The sequence below is a fragment of the Branchiostoma belcheri genome, unplaced genomic scaffold, assembly GCF_001625305.1.
Source record: "Branchiostoma belcheri isolate BF01 breed outbred unplaced genomic scaffold, Haploidv18h27 scaffold40, whole genome shotgun sequence".
NCBI lineage: Eukaryota > Metazoa > Chordata > Leptocardii > Amphioxiformes > Branchiostomatidae > Branchiostoma > Branchiostoma belcheri.
The window spans coordinates 1,743,864-1,753,797 of record NW_017804021.1 but is presented as its reverse complement, the minus strand read 5'-3'; the positions used below and the strand labels follow the sequence as shown (position 1 = coordinate 1,753,797).

Below are 9,934 nucleotides of genomic sequence, written 5' to 3'. Positions count from 1 at the left end.
GCCAAAATGAGTTCTTAGCTAGCGAATAAAGGTCAACTTTGACGCTACAAAGCTCGTTTTTGTGTACAAGTGTGATCTTCAAGTGAACTTCCCGAGGTTCCCTGACTTGTGAGGATTACAACGACATATATTTTAGCCTGGCTTTCCCGATTCTGACTGCGCTATGATAAATTCTGTGAACCATGCTAAGGACTCATTTCGGCGGTTAACACTCAGTCTCTAAATCCTGTGGATCTGACACTATGGTGTTGGCTCTGTGAAATAGAGTCCTAATCACCCCTAGTTTGTGGTCAAGTGGATGGTTAGAGTCAAAGTTTAGGTATTGATCCGTGTGTGTGGGTTTCCGGTAAATCCGTATCTGTAGTGACCCGTCCTCCTGTATGACTGTAAGGGTGTCAAGAAAAGGTAAAGATCTGTTCTGTTCCTCCTCAGTAGTAAACTTAATATCAGGGTCTAAACTGTTCAGAAAGTCTGTAAATTCCTGTGCATGTACTTTCTTCAACTTCGTGTGAGTGTCATCAACATAACGATACCACCAAAGTGGGGGTGGGGGGCAGTGTTAATAGCCAACTGTTCTAGATGTTCCATGTAAAGGTTACAGACAATGGGAGAAACTGGGGAGCCCATTGCTGCACCATGAATTTGCTGATAAAACACTTCATTGTGTACAATGGGTTGGTGGTCCTGCCATACATCAAGGACTTGTCTGAAGCTCTCAGGAGGATTTTCATTTCCCACGGGATTGCAACTTGTTTCAAACCCACCACTACTTTAAGACACATTCTTGTTGCGCCCAAGGATAAAACCCCCAAAGAGAAGAAGTGTGGTGTCATCTACCACATCCCCTGCCAGGGCAAGAATAACAGGGGGCCCTGCCAGGAAACTTATATTGGTGAAACGGAGAGGTCTTTAAAAGCCAGGTTTCAGGAACATACACGGCCTAGTTCTGCCAGTTCAGAGGTGTCTCAACACATTCACATTGAGTCACCCGGACACCATGTCTCACTAGACACTGTAAGGATTTTAGACACTGAACAAGACTATTTCTTGAGAGGGGTGAAGGAAGCCATTTACATCAGGGCCCATCACCCTACATTGAACCGCGACGGGGGCCGACATCGTCTACCAGATACCTTTGACCCAGTGTTGACGTCACACTTCAAAGAAGCCACGTGACAAGCTTCACTGGGTCAGTCTACTGAGGAAGACCAGAGTGACTGGTTGAAAGCTCTAGGTGAGAGAATTTTCGTGTTGGATCAAAAGTTTTAACTTTAAACAAGAGATTTTGTTGTTAATTTGCTTCATAGTTGACTACATTAACTGATTATTAATTTGATTTTGAACTTAAGTTACCTTATGTTACTTAATTATGTTACTTTTATAATGTCAATGATCACTCTGATTCGAACTCAGTTTATGTTACTTAATTATGTTGATTATTTTAAATTATTCAATTTATGTTAATATTGAGTTGAATTCTGTACATTTCTGTTGTTATAATTTTGAATTTTATGTGGACTCCAGGAAGAATAGTGGTCAGTTGAACACTAATGGAGATCTAATAAAAACAAACAAACAAACACACTCTCTCACCCGTACTTGAAGAAATTCTCAGTTGCGACCACTATGGACAGGGATCTTAATGCTCGGGTCAATGGAAATATGATTCGTTTATTCCTTTATTTCGATACCCTTTAGTCTAAGACGACTAGTCTTCAAGGGTTCAAAACATTCAAACATATGAACATACTGACAACAAAATAAAAGAGAATGGACATACATGTACATAATCATCACAAATTATATACAAGTTAAACAAAACGATCATCATGACTTAACTCAATATATACAACTTAGCTCATGTACAACTGGTGGATGGCCTTTTTGAATTGATGCAGGCTGGCCATTGTTTTGACACTGGGTGGCAGGGTGTTCCATAGATTAATGGCGCGGTAGAGAAATGTTCGCTATATAAATATGATATTAAAGACCACCAAACTGTGTCCAAAACTGCCAAGAGATTCGCATGCACAGGTTTGACTGTATATGTTTTGTATTCTGTCGGAACCTGCTACTACTTTGAGCCAACACACTTTCTCATCCGTACAGAGCGAGAGGCCCCGAGCGCGCAAACCTCGATTAACATTTAAACGACTGGAATGCTCGCTGAGACCTATTTCCGGCTTCGGCAATTTACCGGTAGTCTTTGGGGTCTAGGCGTTATAAGCTCTGAGCTTCAGCTTCCTCCAACTATGTCAGTAGTCATCATACAAGTTGCAAGACGTTCACCAAATCTTACTAGCCTGAATGCCATCGCCAGTAGTATTCGCCCGCTCTATAATGTCGCTAGCTACCACTGTTGTAAGCTAGCGGGCGAACACTACTGGGGATGGCACCCAGGCTAAAATCTTGTATCTTTACAAGGGAGTCTTGAGTGAGATAAATAGCATTTTCCTCTTTCCGGCAATGTAATTTGATGGTTTTCTGTAGTGAAACTGGGTCTATGAAGGTTATAAGCTCTGAGCTTCTGATTCCTCAAACTATTTCAGTAGTCATCATACAAGTTGCAGGAGGTTCACAAAATCTTACGTCTTCATAAGGGAGTCTTGAGTGAGATAAATAGCATTTTCTCCTTGTCGGCAATGTCATTTAAAGGTGGTCTGTAGAGAAGCTAGGTCTATAAAGGTTCCTTGGCTTATTTTAGAAGTCATTACAAGAAATTCAAGAAGTCTTAAAGCGTGTCTTCGCCAGACAACCTGGAGATGAATGCTTGATTGGATTGTCTCCACATTTTCTAGAGTAAGGTCTTGCTAAATTTAGGACAGTCCAATCTGTCTTCAGTCAAAACCAGGGGGGGGCAAAATGGTCGCTACTTATGGCTGGGTCAATAAAAAAATCATCTTAGGAATCTACCAAATATTATCACAATGACCAGATGGTCCTTGTGTGTCACCATCAAATCAGGTTTGACTGTATATCAATGGCCAGGTGGTCCTTATGAATAGGTTGTCACTACTACAGGTTTGACTGTATATCAATGACCAGGTGGTCCTTATGTAGAGGTGGTCACGATTACAGGTTTGACTGTATATCAATGACCAGGTGGTCCTTATGTAGAGGTGGTCACTGGTAAAGGTTTGATTGTACATCATGATATGTAGTACCAGTTCATGTACATAATAGTGTGGGACCACCAAAATAACCACAATGGCATAGAGGTGACCACTGTACTAGAACATGTTGTACTGTAATCCAAAAACAAGAACAAAAGAAATAAAGAGAAAATTCCGTTCCGCAGTTCCAGGGATCATCATCAACATCTCTAACCCTGTGGTGGTGACATCAGGCATGACTGCGGTGCTGAGGTGCACGGCGGACGGAAACCCGCTACCGGATATCCGCTGGCACCGGGAGGGCGAAAGGTAAGGCTGCGGTCTTTCTTGGGATAGCCTTGCATGTATCCCGCAAATTTAGCTGTATTCTTACGGAAAAATCTGTCTTAGAGCCAGATATCCGCCTCTGGCACCACAAAGACCACAGGTAAGGCCGCGGGCATGGTGTAAACGACAACCGACATTTCAGCACTAGGGACAGGGACAGTTGTCCATTCTTTTAGGTTGATACTAGTAGTCTCTATCGTATTCAGAACCGTGTCTGTCTAGTTCTATACCTGAATGGGTTCGGGTTAGGATCAGGCACAGTTCTGAATAGTCTCCGCGTATCCAAGAATGTAGATTTGCCCCAGACACGGTCCTGGATTTCGCGTGGACTACCCAGAACCGTACCTGAGCATCGTTCTGGATAAAGCACGGTTCTGAATACAACAGTAAGGCAGCTGTTATGCACGTCGTACGATCGCCGTGTGATCGTCTTACTATCGCAAACTGAGATAATTCTTGCGATAGTCGCACATCTCTTTGGATGTACCAAGTATCAAATGTACTGTATCTAAACTTGAGAGAAGGTTGGAAAATTTAAGGAAACCTTGCACCTATCATACCTACCACGCCTTATATATTTCCCGTCAGTCAGGAGCTCGGCGTGACCTCACCGGAAGAGGAAATGACGTCGCGGGTCATCCTCCCGGATGTGCACGTCAGCGACAGCGGCTGGTACTGGTGCGTGGCGTCGAACGGCGTTGGGCAGCCCGGCCGCCAGAGGGCGTTTCTGTCCGTCCTGGGGGGAGAGCTGTCCATGCCGTCTAGTGAGTAGCCTTTAAAAATTCAAAAACAAAACAAGATAGTTCCTTTCTGTTTACTCTGTATCTACTTAATCCAAAGCCACTTTTTATTGCATCTTAACAAATTACTTCGCCTATGCTATGGGACTATCTGTCGGTGTTACTGTCTCTTTGTGCGTTAAATTTCTGGCCGCAAAAAACTCTGGGTAAATGGTGAGTAAAAGTTTGGCATCTCTGATCCCCTTGCACTTGCTAATTTACCAACAAAGGAGTGTTAGTGTGTCTGTCAGCCTAACTGTGATTTCTACCTACTGTCTCATTCCCTCTAGTCTAGCTATGTGTAGACAAGTAACAAAAGGTTTCCGCCAAAGTTTTGCGTGGGTGGTTCTAGGATCTGTTCACACCCAAGTATCGACGTTTTGGCAGTGGGTCGTGGTTGCAAATTGTCTGCCCAAGGCCAAAGCCGAAACAAGGGCGTACATCCGAGCTTGACCTTTGATAAGGACCACTTCAGCGTTTAACTTTCGGGGCATTTAAGGTCACTGTCACAGTCATTGCTCGACTGGTTTACGATAGCAAATATCGTGTAAAATTAGAAGCTGTTTTGTGGTGGAAAAAGTTTACCATACTCCCTTCTCTTCAGTTCTGTCATAGCGTTGCTGAAAACTCTGACCACACACACACACACAACGAAATCGCACCAAGCCACCATAGCAGCTACTTTGAAATGCTTGGGTGGTTTTGAGAGCCAATTTGTCAGGTAGTATCGACATTTTGTTGGCGCGCCATGTTGGAAACTGTCCGCCCGCGGCCAAAACCGAAACATTCGCAATTATCAGAACTTGACCTCTCTGACCTTGACCACCCGCCATGTTTTATGGCCCCCCAGAGGCGGTAATTCTTTTTCTCGATCTGCGCATGACAAAATGGCGGTCGATAGCGGTTTGACCTTGGTTGGCCAAGGACACAAATTATGCAAAAGCTGGTGGAGTTAAATACCCAGAGGGATGAAAAAACAACATTTAAAGTTACAGACTTTATATATCAAAGACATGTGGAGTATACAGATAAAACTAAATGTAAAATGAAGGAATATATTCCGCCATGTTTGACAACCATGGAGTACGAAAATCCTGTCAAAAATTCAACATGGAACAGATATTACTTCACTGTTCCATTACTTCAACGTAACACAGAGATGTTCAAAAACTTTAAGAAATGACTTTTACACATAACTTTCTAAAAGTTCAACAGGGGTCAATATCTTATTCATAAGAAGACCTCTAAATAGCGAAATCGCTTCACTCCAGCCTTGCCATACGTTACCGTTACGCACCACAGAGTACGCCCCAAGCCGTGCTCCCAGCTCTGACCCGGAAATCCTGCCCTTTGACCCGGAACTGATCCGCCAAATTCCCGCCATCTGTCTAGCACGGCGCCATCGACCCTTGCGGACTCCCACATTAATTCCTTGCGAAGATATCGACCACACTTAAAAGTACCTAACATATACCTCCTTGAAAACCGCAACCACTTTCAGATAGCTATATTTTATATCCAGGACAGTGTTAGAATGGGGCACACTAAAAAGCTTCCTATATGAGCATAGGAATGGACAAAATGCCATCTTCAGCAACTCAAGTTCACGTTAAAACCTTTTCCATTTTGGCGATACCTACCACACTTTAGACCTTAGTGAGTTCTTACACTAAAATGTGGCTATCAATTTCGTTCCCAAAGTATCGACCACACTTCTGAACGGGAGATCCATTATCGCAAGAACCACAGCCACTTGAAAGCCAATGTCTGGAGGCAATGTCGGAACGGCACGTTCTTTCCTAAATGCTTTTCACAGGGATGGAAAGAAAGCTTTATCTCAATAAGGTTGAACTTAAACTTGCATTAAGCCTTCCATATCAATTTTAGTTTGAATGAATCTACATCCCTCCCTTACAACAGAGCATGTGTTTTCATGAAATTCCTGATACTTAACCTGTACAAAATCAATGCTGCTCATTCTTTGCGTATCGATCGAAACGCCATGTTCAAATACACTCGTGCAAACATGTCGATTGGGGTGATAAAGTTTACATTTCACAACATTTCTTAAGAACCTGATAAACTTTCAGGGGCAACAGAAGAAGACGTGTCCTTTCTTGCCTTATACTCATATTATATACAATATACCGTTTATATTTCTCCTCTCGTCTCTCAGTCACTGACGAAAGCTAGTGGATACTAGCTGAAACGTCCGACCGTTTCCAAAATCATATCCAGTTGCTTTTTGGCGTATCGTATTATCTAGATGTCTAACCTTCATCGACGTAATATACCTTTATATTCGCCAAAAAAAAGCAGTTACTCAATCAACTGGAATGATTTTAGAAACGGCCAGACGTTTCAGGTAGCATCCACTGTCTTTCGTCAGTGACACTAAGAGACTGCAGGAGAAATGCAAGTTATTATTATTTCTTGGATTATATTCATTTTTGGTAAACATTTTACGGAAACAAGGCCGTTACAGTACTATTAACATCCAAGCCGATGCCCACCAAGGACAGTGCCAATCACCTCTCACGACACAAACCAACCAACCAACCAACCAACCAACCAACCATCTGACCAAATCTCTTTCTATCAAAAGAGTAAAACCCTGATTGATGATGACTGGTTTATTATTCACATAAACAAATACATAGACATACAGGTTTAAAAGTCGGTAGCAGCCTAAATGGCTGAATTGTAGACTTTTTTACAATTTAAAAACTTGACAATATTATCCATTGGGACTTCAATAGGAACACTACATATACATAGAAAATACAATATCAAAAGTACGAAAAGCCTGTTCGGCCAGTACAACAACCAGTATGTTACAGAACATGCGTGTCGTTCATCAACTTTGTCAGATAGTATATTTATATATAGGGCTCTTAGTGAATCGGACAGTTCTGTGTCTGAGAGTTTGTAGCTGTTTGCTAGACCTGGTAGTCCTGCCTGATATGGCCTCACGGCAAGGTGGCAACCAGTTTCTATAGGTCGCCCTAAAGGGTATAACTTCCAGTTATATGACCTCAACTTTCAGTGACAATGGCGGCTACGTGTGGAAGACATTTTGAAGAAAGATTGCCTTATGACAACTATTTACATCCAAGGTGATGTCCACTGAGTCAGTGTCAATCACCCCCTCGATAGAAACCAACTATCAGAATGAATCTCGTACTATCAAAAGGAATTCCAGTAAAGCCTTAACATGATATCTGGTTATATGACCCCAACGTTTAGGACCAATGTCGTCTACGTGTGGAGGAACTTTTGAAGAAAAATCGCCTTATGACAACTATTAACATTCATGGTGAAGCCCACTGATTCAGTGTCAATCCACTATGATACAAACTAAACATCTATCTCTCAAAATGAATTCCAGTTAAGTCCTAAAGAATATAACTTCCGGTTATATGACCTCAACTTTCAGTGACAATGGCGGCTACGTGTGGAAGACATTTTGAAGAAAGATCGCCCTATGACAACTATTCACATCCATGCTGAAGTCCACTGAGTCAGTGTCAATCACCCCCTCGATAGAAACCAACTATCAGAATGAATCTCTTTCTTTCAAAATGAATTCCAGTAAAGTCCAAAATGACATAACTGCCTTTCAGGACCAATAGTCTACGTGTGGAAGAAATTCTGAAGAAAGATTGCTTTATGAATCAGTATGAATCTCTTTCTTTCAAAATGAATTCCAGTTAAGCCTCAAAAGGCATCACTTCCGGCTAAGTGACCTCTAATATTCCAAGAACTTGACCTCTACGCGTGGAAGACATTTTGAAGGAAGATCCGAAAATGACAGCTATTCAAATTCATGACTATCCTTACAGTAATCTCTTTTCAAATCTTAGAAAATCTGCCCGTTTCTTAAAGCAATTCATTTTCGGTACAAAGGCTGGTTGAAGTTCCTGGATCTGAAGATTGCCATGGCCGTGCCCTCTTTACAAGTAGGTGCCAATAACTGATCTAATCCACGCCAACGTCCACTCGCTTTCTATAGTGCCCCTGTCAGTAATAGTCACAGTAATTTCAGCACTAAGGACAGCGCCGGTCGTCACATATTGAATAACTGTTTGTAGCGACGCTGTTCACTGTCAATTGCATTTCCGTGCACATTTCTGTATATGTATAGCCGGTATAACCGCCTTTCGGCGTAACACACCAGCTTCTGTATCTGTATAGCCGGTATAACCGCCTTTCGGCGTAACACACCAGCTTCTGCATCTGTATAGCCGGTATAACCGCCTTTCGGCGTAACACAACAGTTTCTCAGGCACGCGGCGCGGCGGCAGCTGGCTACATTACACCGATCGACTTGTTACACCTAACCCTTGAACTTCTAACTCTAGACATTGTTTAAAGCTATCTAATGACAATGCCCCTACTGTACTTGGTGACAGTGAGTTCCACTATGCGATAGTTCTAGGAAAGAATGAATTCTTGAAAACCTCAATCCTTGGTTGATAACTCTGGTACTTGATTTTGCTGCCGTTTGAAGCTGGCAAGGAGCTAGAAGGTCGTCGTAAACCAGGGAATAGACTTAGGGGCTTAATTTTGAAAATCTGTCTTGTCTTGAAAGATGGCTCGCTGTCGAAATTCGTCTTTTCCGTTTCGCTGCTGTCAAGGGGAACTTTGAAGGTCACGTCCCGCCCCGCGGGTGGAGGAAAGGTCATCCGGCCCCGGCGGCATCGCCTTGGCAACCGTCCCAGACTCGTACCTCATCCTACCGTCTGACACGGCTGTCAATCATCCTCCCTCCACCGGGCGGACTTAAGGAAGACAAATTGCTTCTGGGAGGAAAGGCTTTTGACAAGATGGACAAGAAGTAATTACGGGAAGAACGTCTCTTCTTGGCTTCCCTATCCTTCAAGTTGTGGGGGATTACGTATCTCGTTTTCAGGAAGTGAAATTAAATTGGAGACTCATCTTCTTTGTAGTTGCCAGGTAGCAAAGTCCCGACAGTAGGACTTATGGACTGGGGGTATGTTCTACTAGACTAAAAAGGTCTGGAGGATAAAGTTGTTGGAATTGAGCTACTAGGAACTAAATACTCATCTTCTTTTCAAAATCCTGTCAGTGTGCCGTTTGAACTAGGGATATTCTCTACCAGACTAAAAAGGGCTGGTAGAGGATAAACTGGTAAAATTGAGGTAACTACTAAGAACTAAACACTCATCTTCTTTGTAGATAGCAAAGTCCTGACAGTGGGCCGTTTGAACTAGGGGTATTCTCTACTAGACTAAAAAGGGCTGGAGGGTAAATCGTCAAATTGAGCTAGATCATAGGAAGAATAATTTACCAGGGGAGTCTGGCCACTATAGGGCTTCATTTGCCTGCACTGCTAGGGCAAATCATCATCATCATCATCATCATCATGCCTCCGGATTAGTTTATACTAATCCGGTGAGGTACTCTTGATAAAGTTACTCCAGTATGTCCTGTCTCTCATAGCGGCAAATGAGAAATGTTATCATTGCCACTGGCTTGGACTTCTGACCAATTATATCTACCTTCCGCAGAAGGGAAACATCTAGTTTTAGCTCTGTTTCATCTGCATACTGCATATGGACCAGACGTCTCGTCTGTCACCCTTGTTACAGGTGTTGTAGCAGACACCATGTGGTGTTGGGTTACATTTTGAAGCAAGTGGCAGGACAGAATTGGTGGGGCGTGGACACCACTATATATATATATATATATATA

At 42.7% G+C, this 9,934-nt stretch overlaps 1 pseudogene; it reads left to right on the top strand.

Annotated features, from left to right (window-relative positions):
* Window positions 1-3,348: 3,348 nt before the first annotated feature.
* LOC109477503 overlaps window positions 3,349-9,934 on the top strand; it is a 23,070-nt pseudogene continuing 16,484 nt past the window's right edge.